General features: G+C 47.6%; 1 protein-coding gene across 1 annotated transcript in view; it reads right to left on the bottom strand.

Annotated features, from left to right (window-relative positions):
* Positions 1-1,077, bottom strand: part of SMOX (spermine oxidase) — a 52,347-nt gene extending 51,270 nt beyond the window's left edge. Inside the window, exon 1 of the mRNA XM_002189265.7 lies at positions 904-1,077. The gene's annotated coding sequence lies outside the window, so the exon portion shown is untranslated. The remainder of the gene's footprint in view (positions 1-903) is intronic.
* Positions 1,078-25,693: the final 24,616 nt, after the last annotated feature.

Below are 25,693 nucleotides of genomic sequence, written 5' to 3'. Positions count from 1 at the left end.
GCGAACGGCCCCTGGAGTAGTTTGGGGAGGTGAAATTGTGGGATGGGACACGGGGAACGGCCCCTCAGGGCGGTGTGTGGGACGGGGCACAGGGCTGGTTCCTCCAGGATCATCAGTGGGATGGGACACAGGGCTGAACCCTGAGGGTGATGTTTGGGATAGGGCACAGGGCTGAATCCAAAGGGTGGTGTTTGGGATGGGGCACAGGGCTGAACCCTGAGAGTGGCGTTTGGGATGGGGCACAGGGCTGAACCCTGAGAGTGGCGTTTGGGATGGGGCACAGGGCTGAACCCTGAGAGTGGTGTTTGGGATGGGGCACAGGGCTGAACCCTGAGAGTGGTGTTTGGGATGGGGCACAGGGCTGAACCCTGAGAGTGGTGTTTGGGATAGGGCACAGGGATGAACCCTGAGGTAGTGTTGGGGATGGGGCATCGGGCTGAGCCCTGAGAGTGGTGTTTGGGATAGGGCACAGGGCTGAACCCTGTGGGTGGTGTTTGGGATGGGGCACAGGGCTGAACCCTGAGAGTGGTGTTTGGGATAGGGCACAGGGCTGAACCCTGAGGATGGTGTTTGGGATAGGGCACAGGGCTGAACCCTGGGAGTGGCGTTCGGGACGGGGCACAGGGAACGGCCCCTCGGGCAGGTGTGCGGGACGGGGCACAGGGAACGGCCCCTAGAGCGGCTCGGCGAGGTGGGCGTGTGGGACGGGTCCCGGCTCCGTGCCCCCAGACAAAGCCCCCCGCCCTCTCCCCGCCGCTGCCCGGCCGCTCTGTGCCGGGGACAGAGCCGGGCAGCCCCGCCGAGGCGGCACCGGCCCTCCCGCCGCAGGTGCCGGCTGAGGGGGCCGAGGGGACCCTGCGAGGGGACGCTCGGAGGGGAGCGGGGCCGCCGCCCGCCGCGTACCTCTCTGTGCGGTGCCGGAGGGGACTGTCGGGGTCGGGGCGCCCTGCCGGCTCTCGCCTCGCTGCCTCCCGCGGCTGAGCGGCTCCCGGCGCGGCTGAGCGGCGGCTGCGGGCACTGCGGGCCGAGAACCAGCGCCGGCCTGTTTTCCAGCCGCCTCCCCTGCGGCCCGCCCCGGCTCCGCCTCGAGCACCCCCCGCCTCCGCCTCCTCCTCCTTCCCCTTCTCCGCCTCCTCCGCCTCCTGCTCCGCCCCGCTCGTGATCCTGAGCAACTTGGACGTGGAACTGTAAGGATAGCAGCGCCTGTTTGCTGAAGGGAGCGTGTTAAACCTGATTTTATTCCCAAGCGAAACGGGTCTTTTTCACCTTTTGCGGTTGCCGCTGTACTTCAAGGCTGCTTTGATACCCCTCCTGAGGGGCGTTCACCAAACTACAGAGCGGACCCGCTGTGGAAAATAACTTAATTCCTGCACGAGATTTTTTCCTATTCCTGTCCAGACAATGAAATTAATCTCATCGGAGTCCACCTCACAATTAAAGCCCAGCCTGTGGTCCAGAAAAATACAGCCCTCCAAAGTCCTGCCCAAACACCATCCTGCTTTCTTATCTCTCACCATCTGGTTTCTGCCGCTCACTGATATCAGTGTTCACGCAGTTGCACGGGGTAGTGTCATATACTGAAAAAAAAAAAAAAAAAAGTTATAGAAAATAAAAAATAGCCGTAGCTTTAAACTTTTTTTTTGTTTGAAGACCCCTAAAAGCTAGCAAAGGACCTTCTCCTATATATATATATATATACACTACAATATATAATGTATATGCTATGTAAATATATGTATACATAATATATATATGTACTACATATATATTATAATACACATTTATATATGTATTTATAAAAATAAATATTTTATGTGTATCTCTATATATATGTTTCATATCTATATATATACACGAAATGTATATTGGATACCCCATTCATGGAAATGCTCAAGATCAGTTTGGACAAAGCTCTGAGCTACCTGGTCTAGTGCAAGGTGTCCCTGCCCATGACAGGGGGTTGGAACAAGATGATCTTTAATGTTTTTCCAACCCAAACCATCCTGCTATTCTGTATATAATAAGAATACTCCTAATTGGCTCTGGGCACAGAGCCTATGCCATGGAAACTTTCTCCAAATGGAGGGGAAAGACAAAAAAATCCAGTTACAGTGTCAAGAGTTTGGGAGTTGGCACTCAGAGCCCTAAAGTAAAGGGAAGATGTTCCTTCTGAATTTGATGCCTTTCATGCAGCTGCAGGGTAAAAGTCTGCTCTCCAAGCAGCAGCCCTGTAAACACAGGTTTTATTAAATTACAGCTTCTTTCCAAAAAAAGTTTGTGACCAGGATTGAGCAATGTGTAACTCACGGGATGTGGGTCCACCATGGAGCTGGAGCACTCAGACGTCCCACAGCCTTCCCATTAAATGCTGGCTGAAATTGCTTTTCGATGCCTGGAGGGAAAGTCTGGAGGAAAGACTGCGCCTTGGATGGAAATCAGTCATGTCTGCACGCTGCCTTCAAGCATTTTAAGGTTTTATAAAACACGCTCAGCCGCCTGCCAGAGGTTTGCACCTGCATGGCTGGGCTGAGGTTGCTGAGCCAACCAAAACATCTGGGGCAAACAGCAAGAATAACATAGATTTGGGGTTCCCAGCTTCCAGCAGGTATCACACAACTGTGTAAACTTTTCAATTTCATATATGCAGTGCTTGCAGGTTGTTTTTCTCCAGACTTTGAGCCTCCCTGACTGCCTTTCAGTGCTGCCATCGCCACAGGACTTAAAACCCTTCAAAGCCCCTTGAAGCACCCAGATGCTGAAGCTGCTGTAATGTTTGACAATCAGTATAGGACATGGGGCAATATAAAAAGGATATAAAGCTTTTAGAGAGCATCCAAAGGAGCAGCATAAAATTTGGGAAGGCTCGAGAGGGAAAGCCTTACAAGGGGTGGCTGAGGTCCTTTAGTTTGTTCAGCTGGAGACTGAAGAGAGGCCTCACCATGGTCTGCAGCTTCCTTAGAAAGGGAAGTAGAGAAGCAGATCAGATCTCTGCTCTCTGCTGGCCACTGACAGGACCCAAGAAAATGGCATGAAGCTGTTTCAGGTGGAGTTTAGTTGGATATTAGGAAAAAGTTCTTCCCCCAGAGGGTGCTGGGCACTGACCAGGCTCCCTAGGGACTGGGTGCAGCCCCAAAGCTGCCAGAGCTCCAGGAGTGTTTGGACAACGCTCCTAGGGAGAGGATAGGATTGTTGGCGTTGTCATGTGCCAGAGGAGCCAGAAATTGGACTGGTTAGTCCTTGTGGGTCCCTTCCAACTCAGAATGTTCTCTGATTCTATGGCCACACGCTGTTTGGGATGTGGTTTGTGAGCCTGCCAGCCATCAGGGTGGCTGTCCCCTTCCAGCACACCCCAGGAGCCAGCCTGTGCCTGGTGCTGGGCTCTGCCCTCCCACACCTGCCTCACAGCCTCAGCACTTGGGTCTCCACCAAGCCTACAGATGGAAGCAGAGCTTTGCAAATTAAAGGACTCCAGGGAAATGAGCCATATCCCTGTTCTAACCAGCTATATCTGGGAAAGAGAGGAATTGGCAACGAGGCTGGAAAGAGCAGCCTTTCCCACCAGACCGGACAAAGTCAGAGGTGATAAGGAAATAGGGACAGTTTGATGGTCCAGCTTGGAGATCCTTATCTGCAGAGGATGGAAGGGAAGCCAGGATTTCCTGCCTGGAGTCCTCAGCATCTCACAGAGCAACACCTGCCCCTCAGGGCTGCTGTCGGAATCTGTGGCATTGATGATCCCGAGATTGTAGAAAGTCTCTGTCTTTCTGCCCCATTGCCAGAGAAGAAGCCATAATTCGTCTGTGCTGGTTTCAAGGTTGTTTATTCTGTTTATCTCTAACATGTTCTGCTGCCCTGCCGCAGCTCTGTCCTGCAGGGCAGCGTGTGGGGCTCTGCCCTCAGTGGGATGGTACAAACATTAAATACCAGAAACTACCTGTGCTGGATTTACAATAACGTGCCAATGTAACACCCCTCAGTGGGATGTTACAAACATTAAATACCAGAAACTCCCTGTGCTGGATTTACAATAACGTGCCAATGTAACACCCCTCAGTGGGATGGTACAAACATTAAATACCACAAACTACCTGTGCTGGATTTACAATAACGTGCCAATATCTGTCACCTACGTTGAACAGAGTGTCCCCAGCCTGAACCAACAGAAAAATGCCAACACCACAGTGAAACATGGAGGGCATGAAGAAGGAGAAAAAGGACAAGACACACCCAACTTCCTCCATCTTGTCCCCTTTGAACCCCTAATCTAGAATCCTAAAATTTTACTTTTGCACCTGTGCCACACTTAATTATTACTTATATCAAACATTCAGAGCTGGTAATTCATCCTGTAAGATTGAAAACTCTTTTCCATGGACAGAGATCACAGCCAGTGTCTCTGGGGGCTCTGTCCAGGGGGGTTCCTGACCCCTGCCAGGGTCTCAGACCTGCCAGGGCAGCCAGAGGGAAGCCCTGGATTCCCACAGGCTGCCTCAAATCCAGGCCATGTTTGTTCCTAGGCAAAGAGGAGCCACAAGGACAGACTGGTGCCCCCTGTACCCACAGGAAAGCTGAACCATGAGGGATGCTTGTCATCCAGCAGCTGGGGAAGCTGGGGAGCCAATTCCTACTGAATGGCACTTCTATTTCCTCCACAGCAAATAAACAACTGTGCTGCAGGGCTGCACCAGCTCTGAGCTTGCCTGGCTGCTATGTGAAGGATTTGAACTAAATCTAGAAAGCTCTGGGTATTAGGAGTCCCCTGGGCTCTACCCTCTTTCTCCAGTTTAGATTTGGCAACAGAGCCAGCCCTAAACCCTAGGAATGCTTGTGAGGCGTTTTAAGGGTAGACAAAAATGCCATTACCTATGGGAAAATAAAGCTAAAATACCTTGCAAGCCCATGTTTAATACAGTGTTTGATGCATTAAGGAAGAGTAATTGACAGATATGACTGGGGATGGTGCATTTTGCAGACAGTAATCCCAAGGAAATTTGATGAAATCCTAAAATCAGCATTTTTTTATGCCTTTGATATTTGTTTTCTATAAGCAGACCCCACAGTGAATAAAGCATCTTTCCTGGGAAGCACTCTTGAAGGACAGGTTTATGACTGAAGTATAAAGCAAATGGTAAAAGTATGGAGAGCCTAACCTAAAAAAAACAGGGAGGACAAAGACCTTCTGCAACATACCTGAAAAGATTGCTCAGAGCTGCAATACAGAGACAAAATCAATGTGAAGAAAGAAAAGTGAAGGATTTCCTGGAAGGTCTCTTTTGGAAAGGTTTTTTGCACCATAGAATGGACAGAAATATCTCAGGTCTCATGTCCTTCAACACACACCTTCAGAGGGGGAAGGAATTCCAGAAAACAAATTAGGAGAACTCATGGTGGGCACATGGAGAGTGTGAGGGTACCTGGGCACTCTGTGAAGTTGTATTTCTGGGTTTGGAGTTTGTATTTCAGGTTTGAAGTCTGGCCAAGAAGATCTATTGGATTGACTGATGCTGCTTTTTTTTCTATTTTCTGCCAAGCAAAATAATGACTTAAAGCCATTAAGTGATTGCTATCTAGATTTCTATTGACCCACATGATGCCCCATTCCTAGAACTGTCAGGTGAGATGAGCATTAAGTCTGCAATGAAGCTTTTTTTAGAAAAATAAGGATCCAGCTGGCTGGAAAAGAGAGCAGGAGTGGCAGATAAGAACAAGAACACCCCTCTGTGCTCCAAAACACCACACTCATGAAGTTTGACATAAAAATGTTTTGCCTTTTACTGTTGTTGCACAGCATTTTTCATCCTCAGATTTCAAATTTTTGGGAAAAGTGCTGTTATCTACTTGAAGTCAGGAATCTTAACACAAAGACCCCCGATATGAGCCACAGGGTGTTCTGTGTTCAGAGGTTGCCCACTCTTGCCAAGATTTGGCTTTGGCATTAGAAGCATGTCTGCAGTGAAAAGGCCTGATGAGTTTGACTCAAGTTTTTGGGGAATCCACTCGCACTCCGACATCTGGTAGGACCTTCATGAAGTTAAAATATAAGTTGAACAGAAAATCTGTAAGTCAGAAGAGGGGTTTCCAGTTTTCTACTACAGGAATTATTATCCTAAGGGTACCTGGGTACTGATTTTGGCTCCTGCTCTGGGCAGGGCGACACACAGTGACAAAGTTACTTGTGTTTCCCCAAGCAGGACACCACGTACAGTCTGAAAAATTACCTGTGTTAAATAACTGCAGCAACTCCAAACAAGCCCAGCTGGCTTTTCCATCCTCTGCACTGTTTGTTTACTAGAGAAAGACTAATCCCTTTTACCTGCAAAGCAAACTTACCATGAAAGCCCACATATAATGCTTTATTATCTTTCCATCCGTCCATAACACAGAATTTCCATGATTCATTCACCCACTTGAGGAACACTTGAGCACTCAAACAAAAACATACATTCCCAGGAGAAAAACCAAACCCACGTCCGGTGCAGGAGACAGAAATATTCTAACATAAATACAAAATCCCACCAGAAATTTTATCTGAAGCAAGGCTGTGGCTCACAAGCACAACAAGGAAGGACAGAGATCAAACAGTATCGCCTCTTGTGGGTGTTTTCCCCTTTTTCCCCACAATCCTCTGACAATAAGTCAATTAAAGGTTTTACCAAGACTACAAAGGGAACCTGAAAGCTCAGCAGCCTCCCTTTGAAAGCAAATCCAGGCTACAGGCAGTTTCAAAAGTCACTTCAGAGAGTCTGCCCTTTGCTAAAAAAGCCTTTGTGACCTTCCAGTCATCCCAGTGTAGCTGCAGCAGTTCATGGGAATGACTAACAATGACCTTTGCTATTTGACAGGCTGTCCAAGCGACAGGGAGCTCTCTCATAAATATTTCTCCTTGATGATGAGCAATCTGGACACAGAACAGCCACCCAGCTCACCTTTGTGGTTAGAAATAAAACTAGTCCAGGTGAGGGGAAATTCCCCTCCCATGTTTGTTCATCCTTATTCCCTTCTAGGAAGGAGATTTCTGGAATGAGACTGGTCAAGCAGTAATTTCTTCTAATATCCTGAGAGCTACAGGCTTTGACACTTTTCTACATGGATTTCTGGAAGGATATAGCTGCTGAGAAAAGTATTCAGTCTCAACAATGGGAAAAAAATCCATGTGTGGAAGATCCTTTGCAATCCTCAATAAACTGGGGTAGCAAGCACACACACCCGGAAAACTTGAAATGTGCTGCTCTTCCTGGCTTATATCTGTCAAGCTTCAATCCTAATTACTTATTCTTACCACAAATTTCTCTCTGCTAAATTAAAAATCCTTCATGATTCCATTTCTGTGAGTTCTTGTACCTAAAGTGCCCTTTTGGTTTCATTTGGATAAGGAAAATTGGGAATGCTTTCCCTGGAGCACAGGCAGGAAGCAGATTAAAAAGCTGGCACTATCTTCTCCACACACCTGTGTGCTGGCCAGGGAACAACCTGAGTCTCCACAAGTGGGAGAACAGGACTCTCAGCTCCCAGTTATTTTCTGTCAGGGGCTTTATGGGGTGGGCATGGTTCCTCTGTATTTAATAACTTTATTTGGATTTTGTTTCCACGAGCTGGTCTGCTTTCTTCAGGTAAATATTGACAATGAATCAAGGAATAACATCAGTGGCACATCATTTAATTTGCATGGAGCTGGCTATTTCCATTCCTCATGGAATCAGAGATTCATGGAGTGGTTTGGATTGGAAGGGACCTGAAAGATCATCTTGTTTCAATTCCCTACCTTCCACTAGCCCAGGTGACTCCAAGCCCCTTCCCACCTGGCCTTGGATATTTCCAGGGATGAGGCAGCCACAGCTTCTCTGGACAACCTGTGCCAGGGCCTCCCCACCCTCACAGGGAAGAATTTCTTCTTAATATCCCATCCATCCCTGCCCTCTGGCAGTGGGAGCCATTCCCTGTGTTCTGTCACTCCATGCCCTTGTCCCCAGTCCCTCTCCAGCTCTTCTGGAACCCCTTTAGGCCCTGGAAGGGGCTCTGAGCTCTCTCTGGAGACTTCTCCAGGTGAACACCCCCAGCTCTCCCAGCCTTTCCCCGAAGGAGAGGTGCTCCAGCCCTCAGTGCTCTCATGTCCTTATATTGTGTGACACAGTGACCAGCTGGATTCTCAGCAACTTATCACTATTTTGTGCACCTCTAGCACATCCTTTACAAGTTATTTCCGGGAGATCCAGTCTTATCTCACCCAACATGCCTTCTTGTGAAAGCAGCTATGAGCACTCACACCCCTTTGTCACCAATTCAGCACAGTTTGCATGAAACCACAATCACTTAAACTATTCTGAACACAAAAAGAATCCAGGAAATGAAAATCTGGCAGGTGCAAAGGAACAGGGTTGGATGTGGAAATCTGGGAGGAGGCTTTGCTGCTGACGGCAGCACAGCTCCTGCCTTTATCTCACAGCAGGTAGAGGAAAGCAGGGTGGGAAAATGCAAACTAGTCCCATTTTGGATCTCTAGCACTGGCCAGGTATTTCAGGTCTCTTGTAGGCAGTATGTGGTTTGGATATTTCCCTTCAAAAACCTTGATACCTGCAAAAGCCAGAGAATGATCCCAAGAACCTCCCCTGTTTCCATCCCAGTCCCTGCAGCCCCTGCCTCCCTTTCTCTGCCTTGGTGCTGTGATGCCCACAGCAGCCTCAGCCCTTCTCCCTGCCCAGAGCAGCTCTGTTTTCCTGCTGTGCCCCGTTCCCTGCCCGTGCCTGGCTCCCAGCTCCTGAGGGTGCCCAGTTCTGCAGCCCTGAGCACAGAGGCTGCCTTTGTGCTCCGCACGTGTTCGCTGCCAAGGGCTGGGAGCCATCCTGGCACTGCGCTCCCAAAAATAGCCTTGCCCCACGGATAACCTGCCTCCTCTGCCAGTGGCAGGTCTTAAAGATAAACCCTCCTATAAACCCACCAAAAATGAGGGGAGGAACACTCCTGGGGTGGAGGGGAAAGCTCTGAAAGACCGGCCTAAGAGGGGTAAAAAAGCCAGGGAATCTCAGAAAAACGGAAAGCTGGACAAGACAAACGCAGATCTGAACCAATGTGGTTAATCAAACGTTCTCCCTTTATTTGAGATAAGATGGTAGTTTATATAAGCTTCTACATAGTTTACAGAAACAAAGACACTCTGATTGGTAGGCTAACATTGTTTACCTTTTCCTTAAAACGGCCTACACCTTACACTATAAAACCTATACTAATTCACACCCAAACAACCCAGTGGTCCCCATCACACCTTAAGACTATTTCTATCTGCACCACAAGCTCTGAATTTCTAACTGTGCCACAAACTCTTAATTTCTAACTGCATCAGAGGCCTGAAGGCCTCACAAGGCCCAAATCTGAGGCCTAGACTGGAGTAGCTCAAATCTCATAACTCATGTCCTCTTTCTCTCAAAAATGCTGCAACAGGGTAATAACTTGGTACAGCCACAAAAGCAGTGCCAGGGGGCCTGGGGAGCAAGTGTTGTGTATAACCTGCACACAGACATAATACAACAACTGCTGAGCTACAGGGGGCTCTTTTACAGCCAGCTCCAAGTTCTGTGTGTGAAGGCACAACATTGCCAGCAAAAGTAATCCAAAAGAACAGCAATCCATCTGAAAAAGCTGAAAAAACAATTCTTCTTTACATAGGGATGCGTATTTTGGATACAAAATGCACCCAGATAGCATTTTTGCCCTTCCACAACTTGCAATATATCCATTGACTCTTTCACCTTTTATTTTAATAACAGGGGAGTCAAGTGAGCTCAATTGACAGACTGGTTCCCAGGGAAACATGAGCAACTTATTTCTCTTAAATAGCAGGCACAAATGTTTCCTGTGTTAAACTGCACAGACTGCTGTGACATTCAGATCTCCAGGATATAATCTAAAAAGAGCAAAATGTGTTTGCCTGGTTCTGAGGTGGGGAAGGAGAGAGGTAGCAGCACACTACAGCTGGTTGGTGATGGGGTGCTAGCAGGGATCTGGCACCCAAATAATTTTTGAGGAGCTACGTCCCTTGTCCCAGTCCCTAAAGGAAGGGCAAAACACGAGTTTAACAAAAGAAAAAAAAAAAAAAAAAGAAGAAAAAAAAAAGGTAAAATAACCCAGTGTTGCTGGGAGAGAAATTGAAAAAAGAGAAATCAGTAATAACAAGCCTTTAAAAATCTCAGTCAAAATGCCAGGCTGGCTGCCCAGTGTTGCTGGGACACATTAGGAGAATAAAAAGAGCCACAGTGCTCAGGCTCCATCCTGCCTGGGAAGCTGCTTTGGCTGCTGCAGATGAAGGTAGGAAGGGACTTGGAAAAGAAAATGTAAGACAAAGCTGAACATCCTCATAAAGTGCTCTCATTTGGGGCACCTCAAACCTTTAAAAGACACTTTCCTGCCCCTTGTGCCCAGGGATGCTGTTCCCAGCTCTGCTCACATGGCTTTAGTGGCCAAGTTTATTTTCCTTCCTGCTAATTCAGTTTAAAGTAATGGGAAAAAAAAAAATAAAACCAGTGGCCACGAGCAGTTGCTCAAGGTTGGGTCTGTTGGAATTTGAAATGCAAGGAACTCTCAGAACTTTGTTCCCCACAAGCAAATTATCACAGAGTCAAACACGCAAAACACATCTCCCCAAAGCTCTCCTTGCCTTCTTTATATTCACCTCAAGGGATGTCCTGAGCCTGATGGGATTTATCTGCTTAGTGAATCCCAGAAAATATCTCTCAATAAATTCCATCATCTCTAAGTTCTCTATTTACCTCCTGAACCTTTTTGTATCCACAATATCCTTCAGAAAGATGTTTCCAGTTCAGCTACCCATTGCATGAGGACCCACCTTCATGGAGGTATCCCACTAATTTCATTTGCTGGCCACTAGTTCCCGTAGAGCCAAGACACAAGCTGGCGGCTACCTGACTACCCTTGAACACAGGATTTTTCCAGACCTCCTTTGTGTCTCCTTCATTTCTCCTTTTACTTATCTGAGCCAATATTAAAGTGAGCAGGTGATAATTTGGCCCTGGAACAACTTTTTCCCCCTCCTTTTTGGTTGAAAAGAAAAAGAAACCCTAAACTTTTTTTCCCCCTCTATTTCCTTAGAATTCAGAAGGGAAAAAAAAAAAAAAAGTAATGGAATACAGGTTTTGCTTGCCAAAGTTTCCAGGTGCCCAAAGTCTTGTTACTGGGATGCTGAACAAACAGCCTTCAAACACGATCCCTGCCTTTGTTCTGCCAGCTGGAAACACAGGTCACTCTGCACCCAGACTCCACCTCAGAGCAGAGATATTCCACTGAGAAAAATAAAAATTCTCCTTTCATCATCAGGCAAAGAATGCCAGAAAGAAACCTGGATTTTTGATTTTTGATTTTTTTTTTTTAAACTGGAAAAAAACTGGAGTAGTTTGTTCACCGAGGAATATTTTCTGTGAGGTCTCTGTCCACGCAAGTGACTCAGCTCAGCAAACAGCGCCGGTGAGTCACGGCTCCAGAGCGTGCCAGCAGAGGCTGGAGACCTGTGTGGTGCTGAGTGTGTTCCTCAGCAGGAAACAGCCCTAAAAAATGACATCAGCAGCGTGATTCAGTCAGCAGCACCATGGACTGCACGGCTCCCACTCAGATTCCCCTTCCTCATCCAGCTTTTTCTGCCCAGTGCCCCCCAGCTGTTGGCTCCCATGCAAGGACTGCTGAACAACTAAGTAGCTCTGAGCTGGGTTGTTATGCAAACCCCAAAGTGAGTGAAAGAAGGAAGATTTAGATGGATATTGGGAAGGAATTGTTCCCTGTGAGGATGGTGAGACCTTGGCACAGTTTACCCAGAGCAGCTGTGGCTGCCCCATCCCTGAAAGTGCCCAAGGCCAGGCTGGACAGGGCTTGGAGCAACCTGGAATAGAGGAAGGTGTCCCTTCCCATGGCAGGGGATTGGAACAACATGATCTTCATGGTCCTTTCCAACCCAAACCATTCCATGATCCTACAGTTCCATTACTGCATGGTGAATTCACTCAAACAACAGAATTCAAACCATTTCCCCAAACTTTTCATGAATACACAGTAGAAAAATAAAGTTACCAAAAGGAAATGAAGTGGACCGACCACCAAAGGTAACAGACAATCCTTCATGGAATTAACTTGCTCACAGATGTACATCTCCCAGTCCACCTTCAGCTGGAAGCATCTTATGAGCTCATTGAAACAATCAAAAAGGGAGATGAGGCAGATTTTTAGTGCAGTCTGAGAAATTGTGAGGGTGCATTAAAAAGTCATTCCTTTTCACTGAATTCAGGACAAACACCCAAATACCCAGCAGCTCTTCATGTCCTGATGTTTCAGGTTTGTCTGATATTTTCCAAAGAAGCAGAAGAACAGTTGTCTCAAATAAAATAACCACAGCCTTACACAACTTAACTCGTCAGAACTAAGAATGCCTGATGGATGAAGCAAGCAGCTTATGCCCAATTTTTTCCTAAATATGAAGGGCATTTCACGTCTTTTTGCACTTGCCCCTGTACACCTGCTACCAACACATTGTACTAACCACAGGTCAGACCCAACATGGCAAAACACTTAATTCCTGTACTATTTTTTCCTTTTCCTGTTCAGATAATAAAATTTATCTCATCGGAGTCCACGTCACAACTAAATCCCAGCCTGGGGACCAGAAGACCAGAGCCCATCACAATCCTGCCTAAACACCATCAGGTTTTTTTGTCTCCCAGCATTTGTTATCTGCCACTCAGACACATCAGTATTTATGCAGTTCCACTAGGCACTGGGATATACAGAAAGAAAAAACTATTAAAAAAAAAAAAAAACCACCAAAAAAACAAACCAGGCATAGCTTTAAAGTTTTTCCAGCTCGAAGATCCCTAAAAGCCAGCAGAGAATCAGCTCCCACTTGTGCATAGCTCAACCTTCAGCCCATGGTCCTGCTCGTCTTTGTTACCTTTCGCTGAACCTTGCTGGTGGTGGAGGTGGCTCAAAGCAGGTCCCTTTAAATCCTTTGTTGTGTTTGCACAAGTGGAAAACAGCTCCTGTAAAAAAAAAAAAAAATCCCTTGCGTGTGCCAAGCCGTGTGTAGAGATTATGAATCACTAAATGGCAGCCACGTGTCAGCAAAAGTAGCAGGAAGTGTCTTGCCTTTGACCTTTATTTATTGTAGCAAGAGTGCTTCATAGCATATAGTTATAGAGATCTAATCATCCCTGCTAGCCAAGAAATATCAGATCTGTTGCCTGCATAGTATGTTTTGGCTATTAAAATTAAATTAAAATAAGAATATTCAGTTTATCTGGCTAATAGTTTTCAATCAGGAGAGACTCAGAGGCCTTTCAATGTGTTGCTCCTGTGTGTTTGGAAGGCAGAGAATTCCTTTGGAGATTCCCTGGGCTTATAAGGGAACAGAGGGATTTGAAATCAGGGTGAGCCTGGTGGCCTTTGGCCCACCCCTCTCATTCCAACACACATCCTTGTTCCACAGCACTGAGCTGTGAGGTTGGGAAGCAGGAAGGTGTTGACCCCTCTCCTTGTTGCACTCAGGGAATTTGATATATGCCCTTATTTTTTACTAAATCCCACACATCAGAGAGCATTGATAAATTCAGATAAAGCACCTCTGGGCTGCAGTCCAGGGGAGAACCTGGAGATAGTCTTGAATTATGCAGCTTTGTAAGTGCTGTGCCTGGCTCTTCCTCAGGTGCAAAAGAGAATTTTGACACCTCAATAATGAACACATTAAGGGCAACAAGGGTGATTTTCCCACAGGAGAGGGGGGTGCAGTGGGGTCCTGAAGCTTAAAGATTCATCCCTTTGGATCCCCAGACCTTTCTGCAGACCTGCCACTGAGGTAACCCATCAAGGAGATCACAGAATCTTAGAATCACAGAATGGCTTAAGTTGGAAGGCACCTTAAGGACACCTAGTTCCAACCCCCTGCCATGGGCAGGGACACCTTCCATTATCCCAGGTGGCTCCAAGCTCTGTCCAACCTGACCTTGGGCACTTCCAGGGATGGGGCAGACACAATAATCCATAATAATGCCATATATCAATAATCATGATATCCATCACCATGTGCTGACTCTCCTGTGCCCACCACACTTTGCACTTGGAAATTCAAATCTGCCAGGAGAAGAGAGCACCATGGTGTTCTCTCCAAGAGCTCCATCTCTCTCTCCAAGAGAGCTGCTCCGTGGTATTTCTCTGCCTTCCAATGGGATCCTCACCATGAACCCCCAGACAGAAACCAGAGTCTCTCAAACAGATTTTTTTTTAATTGAAGCTCTTCTCATTACATAGCGGACTCTATTTTGCTTTTGCTGTAGGTCAGGAGTGCAAGAGCAGCCTGTGGTCTTCCCTCCATCATTGGGGTCTCCCTGCTTGGTCAGGGAGACCAAGAAAGACCAAGTCAGCAAGAAACTGAGTGTTTGGTGGTCAATGCCAGCTGGTGGCCACTCCCAGAGGTGGCACGTAGCAGCCAGATCAAGCCTTTAATCATATTGTTCTCCATGGATTCCCATTGTCGACCTCAAATTCCTTTTGTGGCTCTTCCCTACACTTCTCCTTCCCCTCCCTGCTTTTCCTGGTTCAATATTGATTTGATCCTCGTGATCCATTGTGAGATGTAAGAACCTCTTTGGCACCACAGCTGCATATTTGGGTGGCTAGGGAGGAAACTCCTATTCCAAACCAGGAGTGCAAGGAGATGTTGGGTCTCCAGAAGAGCAGGGTCAGAGGGCGGCTTGGCAGTACCTGGATTTTTTCCAAGGATCCCCCTGGCTGGCAGCATGGAGCTTGCTGCTCCATTACAGAGTCTCTCATTCCTGCAGGATGCAGGTGGGACAAGAGGTGTTGTTCAGCTCAAACACTCCCAGCAGAGTGGACTCCATCCTCAAATGAATGATCCTCACATCCCTGCAGGACCTGATTCCTGGAGGTTATTCCAGGCATCCTGTGTACGTGTGGACAATGCATGACTCTTGCTTTTGGTGGTGGCTGTGGCCATTTTACAATCAGAGCAGGGTCTGGATGCCAGAGCTCACAGGTTTTATCAGATGCCAGAAAACATCTCATTTCTGTGTTGATGCATTTTGTCCACCTGAGATGTTTCTAGGACAAGGGACATCACCAGCTCACACCTTGTCATCAGGAGTGTCCAAATCTTCATCACCCTCCCTAAACCCCACCCTTGCAGTTGCTCAATAATGGAGAAACCCAGATTTTATCGAGTCTCATGCACACCAAAATCCATTGAATTTTCTAGCCTTCAGCTGAAGGGCTGACTTATGACTTCCAAACTCCTGGAACCTCCCTGCAATCCCTTGAGGATCACATGAATTTTACAGCAGGAATGTTTGTTGTTTCCACATTGTAGGCTTCTGGACAGCCAAGTAAAAAATGCTACATTAACATGAAAAATTAGCTTATCCTCCTTTTGTAAAGCAGCTGAATCTCAGAGGCTTTTGGAGGCCAAAGAAGGATCTGGAGAGCAGCTTCATGGGCTCTGCTCTGCAGGGAAAAATCCAGAGGGAAAAGCAAAGGGACCCAGCCTGACTTTGGGTTGGGGAGAGCTACTGCAAACCCCACATAGAAGGCAAAACGGAGATAACACTGCAAATTCCTTTTTCCAGCCATATGCACCTTCCTTGGCCCCTTCAATCTCACCCTGCAGGGACAAAAAGAGAAGTGGAGAGAGAACAATAGTTCAACATGAACAATAGTTCAACATGTCGAAGATGACAATGCCTAATGATTCCATGTGGATTTGTGCCTTGTGATCCCACTCTGGTGCAAGTCAAACACCAGCTTATATCTGTGGCTCTTGCCATGAAATCTGGTGGAAGTTGGTCAAATGCTTCAAGGGAAGGTAAAGAACAAAGGTCACACATGAAGCCAGGCCTCTTCCATATTTGTGCAAAGTGTGCTCACAAAAGTTATGTATCTTTAGGAGACCAAGATAAAGCCATATTCATGGCAGAAATCCATGGAAACAAGCTCAGTGGGGACAGGGTAGCCAGGGCAGAGAGCCAGAGGCTTTATCCAAGAGTGACAGGTTATTCAGGTCTGGGATGAGGTTACACCCAGGGGATGGGATGGACAGCATAATGCTGTCATGTTTCTTAATACCACGCAGAGCCTGTCAGGATGCTTTGGAATTTTCCAGGCAATTTTTTTTTTTTTCTCCCTATCAGAATGTGCAGATTTGTGGAACGCTGGGCATTTAACAGAAAACACATTGCATTGGTTGAATTTCTGATACAGCAAAGCCAGGGACATGTTACCACTGGACAGGACAAATTTCTGTCAGGAAGCTGACTGCCAGTTCATGGGATGGTGTGAGGAGCTCCTCACAAACCAATTCCTCCATATTCCCAGAGAGCCAGGCTTGTTGATTTGCAGTCAGGATCCCAGGCTGATGACCTGATGAGCTCAAGACTTCTCCAAAAGTCTCTCCTGCAGCTCCTGGTCAAATATTGAGATCATCTTGGCAGTTCATAGCCCTGGAGCACCTACAAACTCATCCCAACTCACATTATCCCTAAATTGTTGGACTGTGCTGTAGGGAGCTTCCCTGCCCCATCAGTCAGGTAACCCAATGACCCAAACAGACCTAAATCCGTTTGCACTGGTTGAAGTCATTGCTCCTTCTTTTAAAAATCCCTGCCCTGCCCCTATTCCTGCTGCTCCCATCACAAGACAGCACACAAAAAAACCCTAAAATCAATCAGGCCAGGCCAGTCCATTACCGTGGTCCAGCTTCTCTTTGCAAACAAGGTCCTTACAGCCACCTGTCCATATGTCCAGTCACATTTCCTGCCTGTAGCTACTTTCTCCAGGGCTTCAACCATCCCATTTCACTGTGTAAAACAAGGCCATGGACTTTTTCCACTACAAAAGGTCAAGCAGGTCCTTCACCTTTTGAACCAGCTACAAATGATCTCATTAACCAGGACTATGGTCACACTGCCAGTCACCCTCCCCAGGAAGCAGTTCCTGGTTAAACGCTGTGGGCTCTTGTCTATTCTTGCCTGGAGTAGATTAACCATGTCCACTCTGAACTGGGACTGCTGCATGTCTTTTCTGGGTCACCTGCTCTTTTTGGGTACAAAATGAAATTATTGTTATTCCTTCAGCTCAAAGACCTCATGAGGGCTGTCCTCAACCCCCCCAAGATTGGTGTCCAGGGTGTGTGCAGAGTGCCCTTGGACAAAACCTTGGGCATATGGGCATGGCAGATGGTGCAGGATTGCTGGGGTGGTGCTGGAGAGCCCAGGAGGTTGGCAAGGGCCAGGCTTCAACTCGAATCCTTTAAGCCAAGATGCCCTAACGAGGAAGGAGTGGAATGAAGCCACAGGCTGTGTGCAGCCCCTCAGCCCCAGCATGAGCCCAGAGATGAAAAACATGTGCCAGGACACGTCCCCATGATCAGGGATTGTGTCAGTGCCCATTACAAGCTGCAGCTCACAGCTGTCACCACGCCCAGTGGGTTGCTGGTCTCAATCCAAGGATCGGTTCCCGACCCCAGGACAGATCCAGTAGCTACATCCACTGCTGGGGGCTCAGCCCCTACCCAGCCTGGCTGTCCCAGAGGTCCTGGCAATGCCCATGTGAGGCACAGATGTGCTCTGCAGGGCACCTCCACTCCTTTCCTTGTGCTGTCACCACGTGGAGCATCACCACAGAATCACGAGATCATTTAAGTTGGAAAAATCCTTTAGGATCGAGTCCAGCTCTTAACCCAGCACTGCCAGGGCCAGCACAAACCCATGTCCTAGCAGCCTCACCCACATGTTTTTGAACACTCCCAGGAATGCCACCACTTTCCTAGGAAGCCTGTTTCAATGACTGGCCACTCTTGCAGTGAAGAAGTTTTCACTAGGATCCAGAGAGATTTACCCTTCTGGAAGCCAAATCTTTCCCTTCCACCATTGCCTTGCCACCCCAGATCACACATTTACCTTTCTCTTCAGGCTGGCAAGCCTGTGTTACTCAAGGTCAGGCTGTTTAAACTCCAGCTGCAGCTTTGGTCTTGCTGTTTTGTCGAGGAGACAGTTTCAGCATGTACAGCACTTCCTCTTCTGGGACATTTTAGGACTGAGGCTGTGACCTTTGGCTGCTGTTTGGGTTCAGCAGCAGAGGCAGCAGTCCCAGGGGTGAGTGGGTTGAAAGAGAAAAGTCCTCTTCCTCCCCCTCCATCTCCTTAGGGACAAACTCAGACCAAAGCAAGCAGCCAGCCAGAGGTGGGACACACACTTGAGACACTGCAGAGACCTTCTCAACACAGACCACAGCAGGAGCAGGGGGTTGATTCTTCAGTGTCTCAAGCACAGGAGTAAATCTCAGCCCATCCTCTGAGCCTGGGCAACATTAAATTCCATTCCTGACTTTCATATGGCCAGAAGTATGGCCCCCCCATCCCTGGAAGTGTTCAAAGCCAGGTTGGATGAGGCTTGGAGCAACCTGGTCTAGCAGGTGTCCCTGCCCGTGGCAAGGGGTGAAATTGGATTGTCTTTAAGGTCCTTCCAGCCCAAACCTTTTTGGGATAAAAGTAATGGAAATTAATCCTGATGGAAAGTCCTTGCATGTAAATATTAAATAGTACTTACCACAAAGCACCTTTTTTACTCAAGCTTTTATATATATTCATCTGTAGCTGAAGCCTTTCTACTGCCTTATAAAGCAGGAGTTATTCAGTTTACATCAGAGTGTGATAAGCATAAAGGAAAAGGCTGGGGAGGTCGGGGGCCCGTGTTTGGAGTGACTTTGTCTGGTGAAATCAGTAGCTGAGGAGGCTCCCCAGGAAGAACCAGGATGCACAACCTGACAGACTCATCCCTTTCCTAAGGCAGAGCCCAGCACGCACAGGGGAGCAGGCACATAATGTGGGGCTGTCTCCAGGAGGATTTTCCTGGCAGGTATCATAGAAGAAGACTATGTTCCTTTGCCCAGAAACATTTACAAAGCTGCTGATGAAAATGGAAGTGACTGCAGAAGGTCAAATAGTACCATCTGCCTTGGCAGGGCCTGGCAGCACTTGGGGTGCTGCGGTCTGGCTTCTGGCTACGGTGTGAAAACAAATCCTTCTCTGGACTTTTGAAAGAAAAAAAGAGGAAATCACCACCTTGAGAGGCATGACCATCCTTCAGCTCCACCTCAGTTGAGCCAAATTTGTGAGGAATCAACGTTTTTGTAACCCTGTGCACACACACCGACATCTGCGCCATCCAAAGGGTCTGGTCTCACCTCGGCACCAAAGCAGAGCAGATTTGGAGCACAGTGTAGAAAAAGTCAGAACTACAAACCATGACAGCCTTTGGAGCACAATTTCAGAGCAATTCAGAGTTCCTCCTCCCCTACACAAACCTCTCTTGTTAGTCTGGTGACTTGGTTTGATCCAAACCTAAAATGTGGGCTCAGAGAGGAAGAGGATTTTTTTCAGGCATTCAGCCTAAGGTGTCCTGCCTGGGCATGGACTGAGCAGCACACCTAAACTGGGGTGGACTTGAGGGATGGTTTTAACTTGCTATAAGAAAATTCATTAAATCAGTCTCAGGTGCTTCCTTAGTGACACTTGGCTGAACATATTGTACAAATTGAAGAGAAGAAAAGTCAAGATCTGATCAGGGTGAAGAATCCTGGACTCCTGAGCCCTCAGTTCATGTTGGCAACATCCTGATAAAGCACAAAAACCTCCAGAGTGTTTTCTGCTGCCAGGTGAAATGGGTCTGGAACACACAGAAACTCACAGCTTTGCCCACTGGGTCACCTCTCCTTCTACAAAGGATTCTGATATCTCAGCTTTAAAATCGACAAGCAGTAATAGATTATAAGTAAACACATAATTTGCTGCAGTGTGCAGCTACTCAAAATTTCCATCTGTTATGAAATTGGCCTATGAACCTCACACCTCCAAATCCAAATGAGGTCCTTTAGCTCTGAACAGGCCAATTGCTGGATTTGCAGCTCCCACATCAGCCCTGCCACAAAGGTTAATGGGTTAGAACTTTCTGATCTGAGCAGCACAGAGAGTTTTGGGCAGAAATGCTTCCTTTTAGCCCTTGGGAAGGTAAACATGAAGTAGACTGCTGAATCAAAATGATTTTTTGTCAGCCTAAGGGACAGAAGGATCTGAAGCTGGGGTGTCCCAGTGGAATAGTTGGGATGTAAGAAATGCCACCTTCAGCTCTGCACATCTGTGGCTTGACTGATGATGCCCAGAGGCAGCAGAGAGATTCAAATTCCCAGTGCAATGATGGACACCAAGTACTGAAAAAAACTATTCCTGCCCTCCAAATTTCAGCCTGTGTTTTGTGCCTTCACCTCCAGCCTTCAGACTCTCCAGCTGCAAATCTGCAAGGCTGTCACCGGATTACTGAATGTGTGTTCCAGCTTGGGGACAAAGTCACCTCTCACATTTGGCTCTGAGCAGGGCAGGGATTTGTCAGCAAGATGCACATTTTGGCTTGTTCCAGGTCTGCTGCAAGTGCCCTCCTTGGCCCTGTGGAGAGAAGCCAGATGGGGAAGCTGATGTGAATTTGCAGCTGCAGCAAGGCTGAGAACCGGAGCTGTCAAAAAAGCCAGTGCTGGCATCGTGACTTCCCCCTTGCCTTGTGATCCGTGGGAACTGGGAGCACCAGGCTGTGCATGGGCAAACTCAGCAGCCTGGAGCTTCCCAAGCACAGGACCCTCTTTCTTTGCTCAAAAGGTCATCCCCTGGGAATGTGCTGTGTCTCTAAATGTCACCAAGTCAAGCTGTACTAGCAAGGACCACAGACAGCACCCAGCACAGGGCAGGGCCCAGCGTGCTTTGGTCACCTCCTGAAATTGGGGTGGTGATTTCCATCCCTGCTGATTCCTCTGTATTCACCCTGAGAGGCCAGCTTTAAAAGAAAATTATAACCTGCCTCAAGCCCCTGTTCTTCTTGACCAATGCACAGGTCCTGTTTCAAGGCACGTGGAGCCAGAGGTCACAAAACCAGCAGCCCTGATGATGGCATTGTGCAAATGCCAACATGCCTGGAGTCTGAGGCTTCCCAGCACGGAGTCTTTGCAGAAAAACCTGCCAAAATATTGCTGCTTCCTCTTTCCCCACCCATAAAATCACCACATGGATGGTGTTGGTGTTTAGACATTTTTCATGTGGATTGACTCCCATAATTGCATCTCTGTATGGTCAATAAACAGAGAGAAGATGGCAGGGATAAAAATGGGGATGGGCATTGGGATGGGGGAGCATATTTGTGTTTTAATAATACTGAGGAATGTTATTCAAACCCAAAACACAGCACTGCACCAGTTATTAAGGAGGAAATTAACTCTATCCCAGCTGAAAGCAAGGCATGAGGCACTCAGGTTAAGCAGACACAAGGGCAGGGAAGTGCTTTCAGGTCCCAAAGGTGCTGCATGATCTGATCAATGCTGCTGCTCCACACAAGGCTGGGGAAAAGGCAGCAGAAGCTTCTCTGATGTGCCTTGGCTAGAAAACAAATGTTTGCTTAAAATGGCAAATGGAGAAATATGTAGAATTAGCAAAGTTTAGTCTAAGCCTTGCTTAGAGATTACTCAAGATTACTCCTATGAATTAGGATCAGGAAAATGATGAAATGCTCCTCAAAGTCATCCTTGTTGCAGGTGACCAAACTGCAGTAGAGGTGCAGTTACACTGGGATGGCTCCCACTGAATCCAGGGTCCTACTGTAAAGGATCCACAGCTGATCTGCAGATGCAGCTTGAACAAGCACCTTGACTTGGTATCAGGATGTTTGGAGAGCATGGGGAGCATGGAATGTTAAGGACACAAACAGTTTCCAGGCCATTTTATGATCCCTGTGGATGTGACTGAAACCCCTACCTGTGAAAAAACTCTGTGTTGTAATTTATCTTAGCATTGTATCCGTGGGAAGACAGGAAAAACTCCCACAGCAAGCCACCAGAACTCCTGCAGCATCCTCACAAGTCCTGGGACCTAAAAAATAAATGAGGGGCCCTAATCTACCACCAGGTAGGAACAAAAATGTGGGACCTGCAGAACAGCCAGCAAGTTCCATTTACCCCAGCAACTTCTCTCTGACCATGGCCAGAAATGTATATCCAGAGAAGAATGTCACAGTGCAGCAAATAATTAAGATAATTCCCCAAAATATCCAGTCAGCTTCTAATTTGTTGGTTCCTGTGCCATAGAGATTGATTTCATATTTAATTACCCACAATGATTTTTTTCCTTCCATCAATTTATCTCATTGCTTCATGAACCCCCATCGATTTTCGACATCCACAACATCCTGTTGCAAGGAGTTCCACAGCTTAATTACACACTGGGGGAAGAGCCACCTCCTCTTGTTTGTTTTGGATTTACAATTTCTGGTTTCATCTGATGTCCCGTAATTCTTGCAGAGATAGAGACAGGGAACATTTTCTTCCTGTCCACCCTTCCCACACCACCCGGTGATTTACAGTCCTCTGTCACAACCTTGCTGATACATCTCCCTCCCAGCCTGATGAGCTTTGAGCATCTGGGTTTCCTGAGTCTTTTCCAGGTTCCCTTTGTGTTCTCCTACCTTTTGAGGCCTGGGAACAATTTTTCAGATGTTCCCTCAAAGGGAGCATGAGAACTTGAAGTCTCTTTCCATGAGGGTCTGTCTATTCTATGCAGGCTCAAAACAAAGGGGTTGCCCAACATGGGAGCATGGAATTATAGAATCATGGAATGGTTAATGTTGGAGACACCTTAAAAAATGTTCCACGCCCTGAAATGAGCAGAAACACCTTCCACTATCCCAGGTTGCTCCAAGCCTTTCGACACTTCCAGGGATGGGGCAGCCACAGCTTCTCTGGGCAGCCTATGCAAGGCCTCACCATGCATATAGGAAACATTATTTTCCTAATATCTGATCTAAATCAGTTTAAAACCTCTCTCCCTTTCCTATTGGGATCTACTGTATTAAAAGTTCTTCTCCCTCTTTTACATAATCACCCTTTTAGGCACTGGAAGGTGCTGGAAGGTCTCCCTGGAGCTTTCTCTTCTCCAGGCTGAACATCCCAGTCTGGAACATGGAAGCCCAACAGGTCAAAGCAGCTCTACCAGCTCTGGTGACACATTTCTTCCTGCTCCCCTCAGGACTTTGGTGTCAGCACACAGCATTAGCAAATGGCCTTGGAAAGCTGCATTTTCCAAAGTCTCTCCAGCCCCCACTCTGCTGAGGAAGAGAAATCTCCAGGGCACAGAGCCGGGCAGGGCAGACCCCACTCGTTTCACTGGGCAATCACTCGTGTCTGCTGATGTTTGCAAAGTCAAACCAGCCCTGAAGGGACAGGAACCAGCCCTGGAGGGACAGGAATCAGCCCCAGAGGGACAGGAGCCAGCCCTGGAGAGACAGAAACCAGCCCTGGAGGGACACAAACCAGTCCTGGAGGGACAGGAGCCAGCCTTGGAAGGACAGAAACCAACCCCAAAAGGACCAGAGCCAGCCTTGGAAGGACAGGAATCATCCCCAGAGTGACAGGAGCCAGCCCCAGAGGGACAGGAACCAGCCCCAGAGGGACAGGAGCCAGCCTCAGAGGGACAGGAATCATCCCCAGAGGGACAGGAGCCAGCCTCAGAGGGACAAGTTAATTTTACAAACATGGACACACCAGGAACCTTTAAAAGCCAAGGCAGGAGGCACCTTGATCTCAATCCACAACATGGGAAGTGTAAGAGAGTTTGTCGAGTATTTTCTACCCCAGTCACAGAAATCAGAAACTTGCAGAGCTGGTGTGACATCATTTCACCCCTCTCCCTGCTTCTCTGTTAAAATCAGAGTATCTAGAGAGTGTTTCAGCGCTGCAGGGGTGCACAAACACAACCAGCCCTTTCCATGAATGCAGAAAAGCTTTTAAGAGGCTCAAACTGAGCTATAAAATCACCAGCAGAACCCGTGTGGGACCAGCTGGTTCTGGCTGGCAATAACAGACTGCCTGCTATGCAAATATTCACCTGTCTCCCAGCATCTTTGAGTTATTTTGGGCAGCATCCCACACCCTGGCCTGTCAGGAGTTGGACTTTGTTGATCCTTGTGGGTCCCCTCCAACATGGAATATTCTATGATTCTCTATTCTATGATTTTACTGCCTGGGACACCCCAGGAAACAAAACTTTTTGCTGTTGATATCATAGCTCCACCGAAAGAGATGTCTGGATTAAATTCACTTTGTCATTCCAGGCTCAATCAAATTCCTGTTCATTCAAAACCCCAGAAGTCCGTGACTCAACTACATATGGTCAGAGACCATCAGCAGACACCAGTATGAATAAAACCAATTATAAAGAAGTAAAAGAGACAATGCTGAGTCTTCCCAAACCTTCCATTTTGTTGCCATCCCAGTGTTGTAGTGCTTTAAGAAGATACTTAAGAAGAATAAGGATGGTTAAAATAAATTCTCCCCACCTGGGCTGCAAGAAGGCTGCAGACAACATGGGCTGAACAGAAATTGGGATCAGCCATTCCGTAGGGAAAGGCAAAGAGAATCCATGTAGTGAGGAAGGCTCCAGATGCCATGGGCTGTGGGTGTGCAGAGGGCTGGGATGGACACAGCACAGCAAACACCACCAGGGTTTGGACACAGCAGGATTTCAGGAGCTGGGATAAGACCTCTGTAAGCAGGAGGGGACAAATTCACTGTGTCAGCAGCCTTGGTGGTGTCCTCAGGCTTCAAGAAAGCACAGGAGGAACAAATTAACTCTGCTGGGCACAACCCAAAATCCGTGAGGTCTCGTCAGACACGAGCCAAGGCTTTAGTGGAGACATGAGCTGGGTCTTGGCAAGGTGTGTGCACAGAAGTGGCAACCAGGGAGGAAATCAGAGCTGAGGGAGAGTTGTTTCAGATGGGAAAGATTAGAATCTGAAGGTTGTTTCAGATTCTGCGAGGAGCAGAGCAAGAAACCAGTGGAAGGGTTAGCAAAAAGAGAGCCAAAGTAAGAGGGAGCATCAGGTGATAGAGTGAGGAGGATGGTGGGGACAGTTCTGAGGCACGAAAGGGCTGTTGGAGGGAAAGGAAGAAATGTGCTCGTTTGCCAAAGTCTCCTTGGAACAGAGAGCTCCTGTTGAGAGCCAGAACAGGGGGAGGATGAATGAGGAAATCAGCTCCATCACGGGATATCCCACAGCAGGGGAGCAGAGGAGGGGAAGTGGAGGCTGGAAAGTGGCCAGGGCTGGAGAGATGTCCTGGGGGACCTGCAGAGAGCCAGGCACTGAGGAGAGAAGTTATTTTGTCCTTTTTCAGCAATGGCCTTAGCCTATGGCCACCTCCAGCCACAGGACAATGCTCTTCAGGTTATGCAACGTGTTCACAAGCAGCAGTACAAGTCCCACCTAGAGACCTGCAATAACTGAGGGGTGGAGGCTCGTTACATTCCCTGACAGCATCGTGGCTTTCAAGCAATAACCCAGAAGACAGAGTTTGCATTGGCCTGGGTGTGAAGTCAGGTTGTGATGCAAGCAGGTGAAAATTGGAGCTTAGAAAACTGGCATTTCAGCTCTGAGCTGGTGGAAATGTCACTGTGGTGCCCCTGACTTGAGAAGTTCAGAGACTCATGGCCCTGCTTAGAGAACCACCCAATTCTCACACCTCTCCTCGTCTTCCTTCCCAGATATCCAAACACCTCTTCATGTGATAAGAAAAGCCCTGTCCTGTCCATCAGCCATCAGGGTGTACAAAG

Source organism: Taeniopygia guttata, chromosome 4, assembly GCF_048771995.1.
Source record: "Taeniopygia guttata chromosome 4, bTaeGut7.mat, whole genome shotgun sequence".
NCBI lineage: Eukaryota > Metazoa > Chordata > Aves > Passeriformes > Estrildidae > Taeniopygia > Taeniopygia guttata.
The sequence above is the reverse complement of the archived record's forward strand: the minus strand, read 5'-3'. Positions and strand labels throughout refer to the sequence as shown.